Source organism: Corvus cornix, chromosome 9, assembly GCF_000738735.6.
Source record: "Corvus cornix cornix isolate S_Up_H32 chromosome 9, ASM73873v5, whole genome shotgun sequence".
Taxonomy (NCBI): Eukaryota; Metazoa; Chordata; class Aves; order Passeriformes; family Corvidae; genus Corvus; species Corvus cornix.
The window spans coordinates 5,079,005-5,096,188 of NC_046339.1; the positions used below are offsets into that span (position 1 = coordinate 5,079,005).

General features: G+C 39.4%; 1 protein-coding gene across 2 annotated transcripts in view; it reads left to right on the forward strand.

Moving 5' to 3' along the window:
- The window catches only part of NLGN1 (neuroligin 1), a 484,704-nt gene that overhangs the window by 50,268 nt on the left and 417,252 nt on the right, over positions 1 to 17,184 (forward strand). Inside the window, exon 1 of one of the 2 annotated variants that reach the window (XM_010397366.4) lies at positions 6,466 to 6,636. The exons of the other annotated variant lie outside the window; for it this stretch is intronic. The gene's annotated coding sequence lies outside the window, so the exon portion shown is untranslated. Of the gene's footprint in view, positions 1 to 6,465; positions 6,637 to 17,184 lie in introns of those variants that run through there. 2 annotated transcript variants of the gene reach the window in all.

Consider the following 17,184-nt stretch of genomic DNA (forward strand, 5'->3'; position numbering starts at 1 on the left):
AAGAAATCAGAAATGATTTCTGGTGTTTGAAACCAAGCTTGAAATAGTGCTGAAAACAGTTCTCACAGAGACTTTTCAGCTGAATTAATTGCAATACAATCAAACTGTGGCATGTGGGACAAGAAACATCTGGTGCTAACCTTGGCTGATCTTCCTGTAGATTGCATTAATTAGTCTGAATAGCTTTCTCAATGTTTTGATATAACCATTTTGCCCTTTTTCAATTTATGTACTTGTGATGGCTTTGGCCATCTTGACAAAACAAATCTCACACTTGGGTCAAGGACTCTGGAACCATCAGCTTTCAGTGAGAAATTACTTCTGGACTCATTACATGTTTATTGTCTAAGGCTCCTTGTAATAAGGACTCTGTTTTGCACATTAGAACTGTACATCATTAGCTTTCTATATTCCAGCTGAAACTATTAGAAACATGTCTTCCTCCAAGAAGAGAACTTGAAAGAGTTCAAAAGAAATGAGGAATCAAGCTGCACTCTTCTTTTCATTGTCTTCTTGTTACATTATCCATGTATGCATATATGTACTGAGGAAATTTAATGGCTAAATAGCTTCATGATAATTCTGGCTTTTTAAAAGCAAGTAGAAAATCATCATTCTGTGAAGCTGAACCAGCCAAAGAGCACTGGGAAAAATCCATATATGCCCAATACCTACATTGCCTCTTTTATTATTGGCTGCCCTGTGCATCAGAAAAATGTCACCTCTGCAATCTGGTAGTGCTGTCTGTCCACCACGATGAGGAGCAAAGCATGAGAACATACACAAACAGAAGGCAAACTGCTTTAGATGCTGATGTTTTCTGAGTGCCAAAGTACTTCTGCTGTTTTAAATTTTATAGACTTGTAGTTCTCAGACTTAGACAATCTGAAAACTGAAAACAAAGGTTAATCATGCACATAAAGCTACTAAGTCCCACTGAACTTTCTAACAAAACAAAAAATCCTGACATTTTCTGGAAGAATTATTTTCAGTTGATACTGCCACTCAGACAGTAAGGAGCAGCTTCATCACACTGTTTTTGTCTTCTGAAACTGCACTTTTGTGTCCACTTCTTCTGAAGCATGAAACCATCTTGACTTGGGCAGGCTCCAGCTGCAGCATTGATGGCCGCTTTTCAAAGGAGAAATCCTTTGAAATGGGTCCATTTGGGATGTGTCTCTGGCCTCTCTGCTTCCTCATGAGTAGCAGGTTTGCAGCACAGTGCATTATTCCGTGGCAGGAGGAGCCCAGCTCCGGGATCCCTGTGACGGCTTCCTCCCAGTGCCGAATCGATTCGCTCTGTGTGTGGCTTTACTGCTCACCTGCTGCTCTTCCCTTTCTTCCCTAGCACAAAAGCCAGCAGCTGGGGTTCTGCAGGGGCACCAATTTGGGTGGAAGAGGTTCTAAAAGACTGTAACAAATATTACAACCTGTCTGCAGTAGGTATCACGTGTAACGTTCTTTGTGCTTTCTAGAGGCAGTTGGAAGGGGAGTGATTGTGACTTTGTACAGAAAATCTATACAAATATTGCCTCATCTGCCAAAGAATTCTTTTCTTCTTAGATCTTCAGGTCTTAAATTTCTTCCTACCCAGATTTATGACACGCTGTATTTATTGTAAATTTTAAGGGTTTTGCTCAGTTGCAGGTAACTACAGGGTTTTAACAATGAGTAGAATTTGATCACTGATGCACTGCTTAAATAAGGTAAAAAAGTCTATGAAATCCCTTTGACCTTCATGGTATCCACAAATAGAGCAAACTTGTTTTACACAAGGTTTTGAGATACCCAGGGCATATGCATTTTAAACTACACAGTCAGTCCAGGAGAAGACTGGTTTTCCCAGCCTATCATATACATTCAGACATGTATTAAGCATCTCCTGAACCCGAAAAGAAACATTTCTGTTCTACTTAATAAACATGGGCGTGATTCTCTCAGTTTCACTGGTGTAATTTCACTGACTGTCACTGAACTACTGCTGCATCAGGTCTATGAAAATGATAAAGCCAGCACTTCTGCTGATCACAGTATGTAGCCTAGAGATACAAGGGAGACTTTACTTAAAAGTCTCATAGCAGTTGCATTAAATCCTGGTGCAAAACTGAGAGTTAACATTTTAAGAAATGTGTATTATAAATAGTTTATGAAGAACATTTTTTTCCCTTGTTTCAGCTACTGGTATTCAAGGCTTCATATAGTTTGAGTTTCAACATGAAATTCCCAAATATGGTGTTAATATTTCCCTGGGGATTTTATGTATTTATGTATATGAAGCCTGTTTTCTTTAGCTACATTTGAAATCTATTTCACAGTACAATGAGGTCCTAATTTTTATAGCCAATCAAAGCTGTGCCTTCCATGTAATCAGCTCTTTGCTTGTATAGCAGAACAAAGCAATGCCCTATGAAAAATTAAGTTGTATTTTTTTTTAATATAGTACCCAGAATATTAGGCACATGAATCACAAAAACCAGAATCTAATTAAATTATCAGTTCCTACAGCTAGTTCTGCATCTTCTACAAATACATCTGTAATTGTGTTAAACATATCCCTGCTTAGGAATTCCCCAAGCTAAAGCTTTTGATGTTGCTTGCTAAATTCTTAGTGGAAATTACAACAATCCAAATACTAACAGGGCAACTGAAACCACTCTGTTGGTTAAACAACTGTATTTTTAAGCGATAAATTCTGACTCTTGAAGTCATGCTCCTGTTTGACTATCAAGTATTTGCAAACATGGCAGGGTTTTCTGCTCTCACTGGGCTCGTGTCTGGCACAAAACTGCACAGCAACAGGGAACAAACTAATCAAAAAGCCATCCAAGTTTTTATGTGTGCTTGTCAGCCTGCATTTTTTCACCTAGGCCAGAGGGATTTGGTGTTAAGAAGGTGTGTTTGGTAGCTGACGAGCTTGTTCTCCAAGCTCTTCATGGCTGGATGTGCAGCAGTCTCTCACACAACTCCTCATCCATGCTACTCCCCGGCTGCGTCCTGACCTGCTGCTCTGAGCACTTGGACTTTCCTTCTGGAGTCCACCCGGCATCCAGGAGATCTCAGTGCATTCAAACAAAGCTACCCATCTGAAACTATCCCAGCACTGATCTTTTAAAGTCTAAATGAAGAGGTAAAACATCTTCTGAAGTAACTGCTCTCTTGTTTTCCTCCTGGTTAAACCTCAGAGCTAAGTAAAACAGCCTATCTTTAGGTCTGTGTTCAGCTTTGGAATTTGCTTCCCTTTGCTATGTTGAGCCAATGTCAGGAGAGGTCCAGCTGCAGAAGAAAAGAAAAAATTCTTCATTAATTTCAAATTCTCGAAGTCATTCCCTTTGTATTTAAATAAAATTTCTGAATGGAAACCACATTCCAGTCATAACCTGAACATAAAACCTGGTGAGTAACAGCAGCAAATAATCCTCAGACAAATATGCAAGTGCAGGCCATGCCTGCACCATAAATGATGCTGACTCAGGTGCCATGGACACACTTAAAAGATGCTTCATTTATAAAAATAATTGCGTTACAAAATATATCATATAAATGTACTTGTCTTGTTGAAAATAATTGCATAAAGGTTTGGAGAGCCCTTCCCTCTTTCCATTTATCTTAATATAGCAAAAGTTAAGCTGCTCTTAAGGGACTATCTGCACTGATATGGAATTTGATGTGTCAAGGAACTTTATATGTGCACACACAGACCACAGTCAGCTCACAAACACTGTGGCATATAAAGTGATACAGGTGAGAACCTGGAGCCCAAGTTGATTAAGGCTGTGTTCAATTTCTCACAAATGATACTGGACTCCTGAATTACTCATGTTTAGCTGAGATATAGAAACCAACGGTAGTTCTGCAACTAATGGTAATTTAATTGATCATTTGAACACACCTTCAAAGAGCCTTTTGCTGCAGATGTAGTTTGGGTTGTAACTCAGGGGTTGCCCTGAACAATGTTTGTCTGCTGGCAAAACTTTGAATATGAGTATGATGCTACTTTTGATTTGATTTGCCTGGTTTCTCAGAGGGTGTGAACTAAAGCTGAACTTACTATTACTCATCAGTGGCTAACACAAGCGCTTTACAACAAATAGACTGGCTCCATTTGAGCACATTTCAGGGATTTCCTTTGTGTATTCAGAATGGACAGGCAAATTATTTCAAAATTAAATGTGTAGAATGACCCAGTTTATTGCAGCTTAAATAACTGTGGAAGACATCCTTGAGAAATCCCAGATCCATAGAAAAATACATTGCCTGCAAGGGTGCAATAATGCTGAAGGGCTGGCAATTTTTCCTAAGCTGGGCTAATTCAAGAGGAGTAAAGTGAGTGCAGCTCACTTGCCTTCTCTCTGTGGTAAAACACAGCCTCATGTGCCTGTGGTCACACAAAAAGTCTGTGATGGGGCATGAAAGTAAATCTGCAGCTTAGTCCCTCTGTAGCATCCTAACCACTGAAAAAGAGGAGCCAGCAAAAAACACAGAGTAGAGAAGGCAAGTAGAGAATAAAGGAACTTCCTCCCTAATAATCCTGTCACTTTTTATGTCTTTTATGTTTTGAAGACCTAGAAAAAATTTTTCCTTGTGGCATAGTTATCTTCTACACAAAATAATCTGATATCACACTTATCTGCAATTTTAGAAGACTTCATGTACCACATTCATATCTAGCAATTGTTAGAATGATGATTTTATCAGTTGCCAATATTTGTTCATTCAACACAAAGCAGAAAGTAATCTTAGCCCAAAGAGTTTTTAAAAATATAAGTTAATGCCTGAAATGCATGAAATAAAGTTCAGTATAATTAATATAGTAAAAGTCTCAGTCACCAAAAGGAAATTGCAGGATGTGGGTGTCATGCTGCTACCTGTTGCCTAGCAATGCTGCATACGTGTGGCAAAAGATTGATACATATCACCCACTCAGATCGCTGGATTCAGACCTTCACCGCCGCCTTGTCACTGGGAAAAATTGCCAAGAAGCAGAGAGAGAAATAACAGATGGGAGGAGAAGCCTCACAGAGTAACTTTTTCTCAGTGTCCAGCATTATGCTGCCCAAAAGATCAGGGATGTTCAATTTTATTGAGTCTGTTTTTCCAATGCTCTGTGTAAATGTGTACTTGTGTATAAATATATATATAAAAAAATTTTTCTTCCTAGCTAGGTGTATCTGGGTCGTGCAAAGCAGAGGCAATGATATCCTGAAATTAAAATGGCAATTCAGTTTTATAATTTTTAGTGACTCACACTGCATTACCTTTAAGTAGGACGAACAAAAATTTCTCAGATATTATAGATAATTATAATGTTATTACAGCATTCCTGATAGCAAATGCTAAAGTTAAGATTAAGATGCAACACAGCATTTTAAGCAACTCATACCTTCTCAAAATATACTTTTTGCTAAAATTTTCCATGATCCACTTGGCTTCAAAGTCAGCTTTTTTCTGAGAAATCTTTCTATGGAATTAGTTCTGCCATTTTTGAACCGAGTCAGGAGGCTCCATATGTTCTATTTTAAATTCTGGACTTGCATAATTCCAACAAATGACTAAAGATAGAAGCCTCAGACCTGACAGGTTTTATAATACTCATTAGAGGAAGAAAATAATCTTGGTATGAAGAAAATTACTTGAGTTTTTAAAAATAATGGCATCCAAAACAATTTCCTGCACATGCACAAGTAGAATCTGAAGATGGTTTTTAGGCCAGACTGTTGTTTTATAAGAAGTCCTGCTCTTAACTGTTCAAAATCATTACACTTGAGGAGAGCCTTTTTTGTTTAGCCCCATCCATTAATAAGGATTCATTAAAATAATACAAAGCACCAGAAAAAATCTAATTATAAAAAGACCAAACAATCAGTCCAATAGAGCATGAAGTGAACAGCCATCTGTTGAACAGTCCTGTTTGCTAAGAACTCAACATCCATCTTAGTCGTGGAAAACAGAGGAACTAACAACACAGTAACCAAGGAGGGCTTGGTAAATAATAACGAGTGAGACGAGTGAAATAAATGGGAATTACAGGTGAACCTAACAGCCAGCAAAGGTGCAGATTGCTTTTTTGGGGAACACAACAGCTGACCATTGATGGATGATGAAGAGAGTACCAGCCCAGACTGGATAATATGGAAAGGGATGGGATGGGATGACATGCAGCAGATAGCTGCTACCCTCAGCCTTGGGTGTTAGACCTGGGCTCAGTGCCTCCATATGACTGAAAAATTTTAGGGTGAAAACACTTTTTGTGTTCACAAGGAGTATCTCCGCTGCATCCTGGTTTTGCTGACATTTGGTGGTGTTCAAAACACTTAGATAAGATTTTCAGAAGTATCAAGTGACTTAAAACCTACAAGTATCAGTAAGTTGCCTCCCAGCCAGCTCCTGAAACACCCACACAGCAGTTGCTGCTCACCACAGTCAACTCCCACACTGAGTTTGGGACTTGGGGTCGCTTTTACAGAGCCTAAGACCCAAACAAGGCAGGTGCAAGAAATTTAGAGCTAATTAACAGCAAATGGTAAAAAGACAGGTGTTTAGGGGGCTCCACCTTTTAGGCTGGGCACCTGAGCCAGCTGGGGTGGTAGACTGGCAGCTCCCCTTGTGCGGATCGGAAGCCCAGCACTGCTGTTGCAGGTAGGTAGCTACACTGCATTTTTTTGGGGTAAAAATTACTAGTTATCTCTCTATTTTCTTTTAAAAAATAGCAAGAGGAAGAATTTGTAGTTTTATTCCCTTTTATGCAACCTTCCCCAGGTAGAGTGGCTGAAAAATGGAAGATTTCGTTTGTTTGCACATGTTGTGAGTGGTTCTGAATTGTACCTTTGAGCATGTGGTTTTGACTACAAAGGAAAATGAGGAGGGTCTGTCCTCTTTGGTGAGACACCCAAGCTTTGTGGCAGGGAGTGAAACTCATGAGCTTACGCGGAGAGCACACAGGAGAGCTGGAAAGCAAAAAAAAAGGAGAGTTGTTGTTGTATTCCCTACCCTATTTTTAGCTAATACTGTTATAATGCAAAATGTTTCCTACAGTCTTGAGAGTGTCTTTAGAAACAGTAAAACACAGAATTACAAAATGATGAGAAATGGGGATTGGGGCTCTAATGAGAAGATTATGCTGACTTTTCTGTGCTGTTTCTTGACCTCGACATGACATTTGTCTTTTTTTATCATTAATATGCATCTTCTTGGCAGCGGATGATACAAAATTATGGCTTCTTTTTTTTTTCCATGTAACAAAGGAAAAAGTGTTTTTTTCACTTATAGCTCAGGGAGCAAGCCTGGTCTTCTCTCTCACAGCAACATGGGTATCCTGAGAAAGCTAGGAGGCTCTGGAAGAGCAGGTGCCATTACTCCTAATCTTTCTGTGGGTCTGCTAGTATTACTAGGCAGAATTCCAGTTTGGAGGTTATATTCCCCTCAAATGTTGTGATAACATTTACTTTGAGAAGAAGTGAAGTAAGGGAATGGACCAGTTCAGTCTTGCTGAAGCCTGTTCCAAGGAACCTGCATTCCCAGCTGGAGGAACGCAACGTTTTCAGCTCCGTTCTGATGACAAGGAAGCCTTTTCTCAACTCACAGGGTGGAAAGGTGCCAGGAGCAGCCCCGTTATTTGGCAGGCAGGAGGTAACCTTACAGTAAACAGCTGTCAACTTTGCAGTCTAGCTGAATTTTAATGGCTCAGAGACCAAAAGAGAGTTACGATTTCGTCTGACCCCATGGGGTCTGGGCTGAATTACTCCGGGCTACACTGGAGCTATCACGTTAGGGTCAGATGACTCGTCTATATAAATTCCTCAAACGCACCATTAAAATGTCACTTCTTAACTTAGCTGGAACTATAAAGCACTTCAGCACAGTTTAAATCTCTGATCTTGCATAAAACAATCAAAACAGAATAAAAGGAATATTGTGTGACTGGAGGCACTGCCACTTTTAGCCATGTGCAGGTGGATGCCATTGCTCCTGATCATTTTTGGTTTCTCTTGTTCTGCATGGAACAGGGTGAGGCTTAGTCCAGGTAAAACAATTGTATTATTTACCAGAAAACTAAAAGAACTTGGCTTTCTAACTTAACTCCAGTGTGCTAATCTCTTTTCCTCATTCTTGGATGTTCACTAAAATATAAGAAGGCTTCCCAGGCACACAAAATATGAACAACTACTTTAAAAAGTCTCTCTATTTTAAGAGAAATTCTCATTGTGAATATTAGCACTCCCAAAATATTGATAAAGATTGGAAAGCAGAAAGGACCTTTTAAATGGGAAAGCAGAAAGTAACTTTTAAATCAGGCCAGTGGCAAGTGCAAGTGTGAATCACAGCCTGGAAAAAGGGGAAAAAAAATGTCCCCAAAACACAACATTTGAAGCAGATTGTACTGAAGCAATGATTTATGACCATTCCTTATGCATAAAGAAAGAACACTTAAATCTCTACTGTAATTCTGCACTAAGGCAAGTACCTTCAGTTGCTGCTGTGGGCTAGCACATGAACTTACCTATCTGTCAGTGACTGCAGACAATTAAAGCAGTAATTTAATTGGGGATTGTGGAGCAAAGAGTGCTGGGAAGAATACTGATACCTTAATAAAGGCTCAAGCTGTGGTAATGGGTCCTGGTGGTAACGTGCAGTATGATGAACTGGGGTTTTGATTTGAGGGAAGCAATATAGATGCAGAAGTAGTGAAAAATTGCAAGTTATGGGTGACTGGCTATGTGTGGTGTCAGAATCAGGCTTGTCTGCCTGCACCTGGCCTTATGAACACACACCTGCATGATATTGCTGCTTTTCTTACAGATTGGAGTGAGGCTGTGCATTCTAACAGTGCATCTGTGCACCAAAGCACTGTCTGTCACAAAAAGTGAGGGCAGATATACTCTCCTGTACTTATGTTTTAAGCTCTAATCTTGATATTATTCTGATATTCCTGCTCCATAGGAGTCAGAAATCCTGCAGCACTTCTCAAAAAAATTATCCTGCAGTGCTGATGAGTGTATCTTCAAAATGGATGCTGTTTGGAAGATAAACTTGTGCACTGCAGAGAAGATAAAATGTAGATTTATTGAAGCAAACAACAACAAAAAGCTGTGTATTGGATTTTGAGTCCTTTTTATATTTTAGGGTCTATAAAAATCAGGCTTCTTGCCCTTTATATAGCAAGTCAAGCAGGAAAAAACATTGGAAGTTTTCTTGATCACCCATCTTTTATGGCCCCTGTAATCAAGCATATACCGAATTCCAGAGTGATTTGAAGAGAAATATAATATTTCTTTAATAAAACCAAGGCAGAGATATAAAATTCCTCCTAATGCCTTATCAATAACAGTTTTCTTTTGATATCAGTCAGTTCATTTTCTTGATATCTCACCAAAGTCATGGAGGCACATTCAGTACATCCAAGTTTATTTCCAGAGACTTGTACCTCTTCACTTAGGACTGGATTTGTGGCCTCTGCAAAAATGCAGGTGAAACACGCTTTATTCAGAAGAAAAAGGCAAAGCAGGAGGAGTTGGGTAGAGGTGCCCATGGAAAATGCAGAGCAGCTCCTCCATACCCAGCCCTCGGTCCCCTGGCTGAAAGCAGCAGCCATCACAGCTGCATTCCCATGTCTTAAAGCATAGCACTCCTGCTTTCAAGGAATTACTTACACCTCATGTGTCCCTGTTCCTCTCCCAGCTGGATCCAAATCGCTCCATGTGCTGCCCTGTGTAGAGCCATGAGGAACCTCAGAGTTGTGTGGGGTTTGTTCTGTTAAACTGGGTGTGATGAATCAGTCAAAGCAAGACACTGAATGCTCGAGTGTCAGCTGGAAGTTCAAATATTGAGAGCTTAGCTTACTCATTGCCATGGCAATCACCATTAAAATTATTTTTAACTTATATTTAAGGTACAAAAAAAAAAAGAGAGAAAAAATCCAAAAGCATTTGGAATGTGAAGTACAAAGACTTTAATTAAAAAAAAAAAAAAACCAAAAAACCAACATTCTGTATCCCTTCAGTGAGGGGACCTTTTATAAGGGAGCCCTGGGTTTGACAATTTTGGATGATTAAATTTTATATTAAGTGTCTTCTTGGGGACAAGGAAAAAAAAGATAAGTGCAGCTAGGCTGGAGCTGCTGCTGGTCATAGTCTGATCTTGTTTTTATGAAACAACTGATCATAGCCTGAGCATCATGCAATATCTCTGCCTTGGATAACTCTGGTGGCCCCTTGCTGCCTCCTCCTATCTCTCAAATACAGAATTTAGCAATAGGTATTTTAACCCTCCAGAGCGCTGTGGTTTAATTAATACTTTTTTTTAGAGAGGTCTAACAATATTTGTCAATATTTTTGCTGCTAGGCATTTCACCTTCTCATTCCAAGTTCATAAAAGAAAGATGATACCCCCCCCAAAGTATTATGTAATAATTTATTTCAAAAGATAAAAGTAATAAAAAATATTCCTGCATTCTTTGTTACAATGTCTGTGAAATGTACTGTCTAAAAGGCATGATAAAAGAGAGCTCTCTTATTAGGGATGTCATAGGGGATAGTGAATAGATACAGGTAATTACTATTTCAAATGTCTAATGACCTTTTCACTAAAGCACAATGAACTTCTATCCTGCTCTGTTGCTCTTGGTAGAATATGTGATCTTCATGCATACAGATGCACAAAAAAAGTCCTTGATTTCCTCATAGAGCAGTATAATTCAAGAACTTGCATTGCAGTTACTACTTTTTTCCAGATGTTGGAGTGGGAAGTTTGAGAAATAAATGCCTTAAGTCTGTATTGCTCAGTCTGTGGCCAGAATTTGCAATGCCAGGTGTTTCTGTATCGTCTGTGGTGAACACAGAATTGATGGATGCCAGCATAAACTGTAAAGCAGACATAGGTGGTAGAGGCAGATCAACAGGGACATTTGCAGCAATGCAATTCAATGTTCTTATGAGGAGACACAAAACAGTGACAGGTGCAGCATCTGACAAATTGAATTGTTTGTAGTGTGGTGGCCAGGAATATACTTCAGTTTGTTCAACAACAAAAAGGGTTTAAATAAAAAAGTAGCATTCAAAAGAAGATCAAAAATACCTAATTACCATTCAAACAATAAGCTACAATGCTGATATGTTTCATTATAAAATGAACAATAAAAATCCTATGTTTTGTGTTTAGGGATAACCTGGAAAATCAAGAGCTCTGAGACAGAAAAATCAAACATATTGAAGGCTTTTGTGCTCCAATTCTAGGGGAAATGACAGTGCCTATTGTTGCTGTCTGTGTTGTGAAGATGTGAGTCTGATGATTAGGAGGCAGCAGTCCCTGCCAAATAATATTAGAGCACTTTTTTATACAGAAGTATCAGAACTACTCAGATGATTCTGATCACATTTCTCATTGCATTCAGGTCTGGGCTAACTGCAAAATATAAAGGTGGAGTCAAAATATCCTGTCAGAGAAGAGCAATTTCACTTGCTACTTACATTAATCACAATATATGGAGGCTAAACAGCTTGACCATGACTCAAGTGTGTGGGAGAATTGTGTAAAATCACATAAGATTAGTGGTTCCTTCATTCTGGCTGGTGCTGTATTCATGCTGGAATACACTGCAGCACTACAATGCTTTTCATTTAAAAAAAGTCTGACTGTCATAGTTCAGTTTTAGAAAAGAGTGGGGGAAAAAACTCAAAGGATTTCTCACCTACTCACAGAGAAATTTTGCTCATTAGCCTTTGATTCTTGCACTGTGCAGTGAGAACAAAAAAGCCTCAACATAAGCCTTTTTTTTGCTAATGTAGAAGTACATAATTTCCTGTTTTAAATGCATGAAGCCAAATTTGAACCACTTTCAGTATTTATATTGAGAATGGGAAGGCAAAAGGTGTCTTGGCTGAATGGCTCCACTCTAACCTTCTGTGTTGGAGAGTTATCTGTAAAGACTCTGTAAAGGTGGTGATTTCTGGACAAAAGGATTAATTGAGTTAATAGTCTGAGCAGTGAGGTAAAGAGTAATTTACAGTCGTAGCTAGTGTGGAAGCCCAGTTGTTTCTTTAACTGTGGTATTGACTGACATTGCACTGCTATAAATTGTCCTGCAAGAAATCTTTATGTACACAAGCTTGAAAGTTTAGTCTGTTGTGATTGAGACAAAAAAAGACCTGACTTTCAGAACTTCACTGGTCCGTAAAATAACTAAAACATTTTCCAGGAATGAGGAAGATGGTGTGATTTGATACACATTTTAAAAAAGAATATTGAAGTTATACTTCCATTTAATTGAGCCATTAATCCTAGAAAATTGGCTCCCACATGTAACCTGAAACCATATAACATTCTTCTACTTATTTTCTGATATCACCAACTGAACACGTATCACAGAAAATAAATCTGCTTTCTTGTTCAAAATATGAGCAATTTCAAGAGAAAACACTGAGCTGAAGACAAACCTGAAGGAAAAAAAGAAAAAACAGTAACTGCAACAGATGAATAAAATGCCTGCCTCTAACTAATAAACTGGGAACCTAAGTACTGTTTTGACAATAATATAGGAACTATAATTTGGCTCACAAACCTCTCAAGAAGCAGTAAAAACTGGTATGTGTTTTCTCTAGGAGATGCTGGGTATGTCGTTGACCTCATCATTCTAGGATATGTCTTCTGTGGATATTCAGAGCACATGGCACTTCAGCTGAAATCCCTTGTTCTGATTGCTGGAGTGCTACACAGCTATTTTCTTGTACAATTGAAGCTATGCAGAAACCAAAGCACAGATCCCAAGCATGAAGTCATAAAGGGTCTTGGGGAAACAGTCAGACAATAAAATGTGCACTGCAAACACTGAGTGAGGCAGTGAAAAGTGGCCTGTTGTCCTTCTGCTAATACTCCCCAGGCCATCTGTAAGTGGCCTTTACAAACCACCTGTCATTTAGGCAGTGGTTGGTTCACTAATTAGTAGGATAGTCACCAGACCATGCTGTTGGGCAGGCATTTTCTCTGATGGTTGTGTGCAAAGAATACAGAGTCCTTGGGTTTCCAATTGCAACGTAATTCTTTACAGAAAGTACAGTGCTAGAAGTTTTTCTCCTAAAATCAGGTACAGAGGGGACAGACATTGACAAGCCAATCATCCCAATAATTGAATTTTAGGGCTGAGAGTTGGAAGTTTAGGTGTTCTAGGCAGAGTTTTAGCTCACAACCTTTAAGGACGTTACCAGTGAGCAGAGTGGTGCAGATGCACCCTGGGGTTGGCCAGGCTGGCAGGAAGGTCATCCGAGGAAGGAAAGTTTGTGGTGATGCTGGAAACAAAATTGGTTCTTTCATTGCATTATAATGACCTACATAATTTTGCTTGGCACATGGCTTACCTTGGATCCACCCGGTTGCTCACGATCTTGGCCAAATCTCAGTTCCTTTCTTTGTCTCTTATGACTTTGATTCTCCTTTATCATTTCTCACTGGCAAAGGCTGGGTTTCTTTCCTGCTCATTTAATGCTAGATACAGAAAGGTATTCAGGCACCTAAATTTGAAGAGAGATTGAGTATGATTACAATTCTGGCACCTAGTTTTTCTGTTATAAACCAGGAAAATTTCCTTACTTTTGGTGAAATTATGTCTGCCTTTCAGGAGGAGACACCTGCATTGATTTTGTTGTTAGTTAAGGTAATTTAAACCACATTAAAATATACATGCATTTGCTGATTTTGTGTGCTGTGAACTGCCCTAGGGTTTCAGGACCGAACCTTTAGCTGATGGACATCTGGGAAATATCCTGTACCTTTCAAAGACGCCATGTCAATTTATACTAGGAGAAGATTTGGTCTTTAATTTTTTCATAATGAAATATCAGCTCTGAATACAAAGGTCCATAAATGACATCAGTAGGTGGGAGTGGGGAGTCTGAAGGTGTTTGAATTGTCCTTTCCTGTCTGTATCTCTTTATGCAGAAGTATTTCACTAACTATTTCTCTAAATGTGCATGGAAAATTTGGGCAGCAGATAGAACCTATAGTGGAAAGACAGTTGTGTATTTTCATGCAGAATTGATGACTAGTTATGGGAGGCCGAATTACCAACTCTAGAGAACACAGATGTTAACTGGCATAATGCCCTCCTGATGCAAATAAATACATTAGATGCTATAAAAGATTTTAAAACAGGAGAGCTCATCTTGGCAGGAGATATATTTGCTGGATTTGTGCTATTCATTTTGTTTTATAGAATTGCTGTGCAATTGGAATAGACTATTTGAGGAGCTTCTAAATGCACCAGTGGAACGAGACTTTAAATTCATTTTATTTCTGATGTTTTGTAAAGGAAAAAAACATGCTTAATTTGTGCATGGACACTTCACCTCCCCCAGTACCCCAAAGTGTCTGAGCTACACGCCTGGTAAACTAAGCAGTGATGTTATCGCAAAGTGATGAAAGGCTGGACAACTGCTCAAACATGCAGGGTTGTTGGTGTGTCTGGAGCACTGCAGAACAGAATGCTCCCTTCCCATTCAGAAGCTGGGCTATTTGCATTCTTCCTCCATCATTAATATTCCTTATGAGCAAAATATCACTGTTATCCCCACCAAGTTCTTACCACCTGTCACTCAAACTCTTGCTTTGGTTCCCATGGGATTATTTGAATTTTTTCCAAGTAAGACCTGGCAGAATATAATGTGACCCATCTCCTCCTAGAGCTCTTTTTTTGAGACAAAAATACGGGAGGTTCTTTGTAAGCCCATCTTTGTATGCTTTTATAAGCTGAGGAACATGGGCATCTATTTAGGGCAACAGATTTGAAGGCTAAAAATTTGTTTACAGCTGTGGGGAAATATTGCCAGGGTAGTTTAAGGCAATGCTATACCTGCTGTTTGCAGTGGATTTTTGTTATATATTGTTTTAATGAGAACAGGGGAAGGGACCCACACCTCATTTGACCGCTTCTGTATCAGGGTATCAGTGCAAGCCCAGAGGGAGAGGACTGGAGCGGGGTCACTGGTGTGATTTGTGACAGCATTTCCTGCCTTTGAGTCTTGCCATTCATTGGGATGAGTAGAGTGAAGGGCAGGAGGGTTTTTCCATCTCTCCTAAGTGGCTGCCACATTCCATAGCAGCTGCTGTTATATCTTGCAGTAATTTTTTTCCAGGACAGGTCCCTTTTAACTTCCTGATCTCATTTTTCAAGTGTTTTGAAGCATTTTGCCACCTCCTATTGTCCCTCCTGTTTTTCCTTATGTTGCTAGGTTTTTCTTTTTGTTCTGTGCTGTTGTTTTATGAAGCCTTTGTCTCCTAATAGTTGTCTGTCTCCAATACCTGCTACTGTGAGCTCCCTTTACTACTGTCTGCATTTGTGTCACATTAATCCTGCCATGTGACAGATGCAAATCTGTCTAAAATAACTTGTGCATGATGCATGTAACCTGAAAATAAACATTTATTTCAGCGTCAGGTGCGTCATACCTGCAAAAAACCTCCTTTATCCAGACACATTTATTTTAATGCTTATTGTATAAATACCAGTATCTCAGCATACTCTACAATACCATCTGCCACTCGCTCTTCTATTACGCATAATTTAATATAGTCCTACATTACTCCAATTTTTTATGTTGCTGGGTTCATGCATAGCTACATACTTTGACAAGGATACGAGTGTGGTATGAAGATTACAGGAAATATTACACTGAGGTTTAAGTGGTGCTTTTGGGCTGGAGGATGTTAATTCAGACAAGGTATCTGACACTTGCAGTCGCACAATGTGGATCGGTGCAGTATTTTTCCATACTTGTTTTGAATCTTCTCAGTAACTTAAATAACCAAAGGTAAAATGACAGAATTGTATGATAAGAAATACAGTTATATCCCTCACTCGCTCATTTTCCAGTTCTCCCCAGGCGAGACAATTCAATTCATGTGTTCAGGTGAATTAACCTCTAACTTCCTGGCTTGCTGGAGTGTTTCTGTGGAGTGTTAGCACTGACAGGGCACTGAAATGGCTGTATTTGATCACACTGTCTATGCCTGGCTCTTGAAGAAGCCAATATACACAGTAAGGAGATAGAACAAGTCCAGCAGTGAGGTGTGATTAGCCAGTATTAGTTTCTCCTGCTACCATAACTTGGTTTAACTTTTGAAGCCTGAGATTACTTGCACCTTTGTTTCCCATTCTGGGGCATGCTTGGGTATTTCCATTAACTCCACATTGTTCATAGCATAGTTATGCTATATTAGCACTCTGAATAATAAAAATTTACATCAGCTGAAGCTTGGTGCCTGTTTTTAAAGAAAACATTGAGTACCCCAAGTCTAACCTCTAATCATGAGTTGTTTGGGTTGCTGCATGCCCTTCCTCTGGCATACCAGAATTTCTGCTCTTCCGGAAGTTCTCAAAGACAAATGTTAGAAGCTGGGAATGGGATGTCAGGTAGTTCCTGTGGACTAAAAATAAGCTAAATCTAGTGACCGGACAAGAGGACATAGCCTCAGGCTGTGCCAGGAGAGATTCAGGCTGGGCATCAGGAAAGATTCCTTCATGGAAAGGATTGCTGAACATTGGAACAGGCTGTCCAGGGAGGTGGAGTCACCATTCCTGGAGATGTTCAAGAAATGACTGGGTGTGGCACTTAGAGCCATAGCTTAGTTGATAAAGTGGTGATCAGTCAAAGGTTGGACTTGATCATCTTGGAGGTCTTTTCCAACCTAAATTATTCTATGATTCTAAATTAAATTAGTTCCTGCTGACTTGAACACCTCTAACTTCTTTCCATACCATTTTACCTCTCCATTGGTTCTGGTGTTGTGGTCCAAGGCCAGAGCTAAAATCCAAGAGCTTCACCAAGGACAGAACTGCCATGAGCTCAGAGCACTGAGCTCTCCTGAGAAAATTCCACCCCAGAGCTCACCAGCTGGCTCTTTGTGACTGGGCTTTTCAGCAGCACTTTTGCTCAGCCAACCTCCATCAATTCTGAAACAGTTTGTGCTTGGTCACTGCTAATTTTTCATGTTTATGATAAAGCAGTTCTCATTGCCCCATTTTGCAATCAAAAAAGTGACTTTTAGAGGAATTTGAGGACACTTGTGCTTTTCTTTCATCAGTATTAGAATGAACTTTATTGTGAAAGCAGTGGCCAAGGACTGCTCCTGTTTTTGTTACAGAAAAGTGCTGATTGGATAGAAAAAACCCACAGTCTGTGGAACTAGGGAGTAAGACTT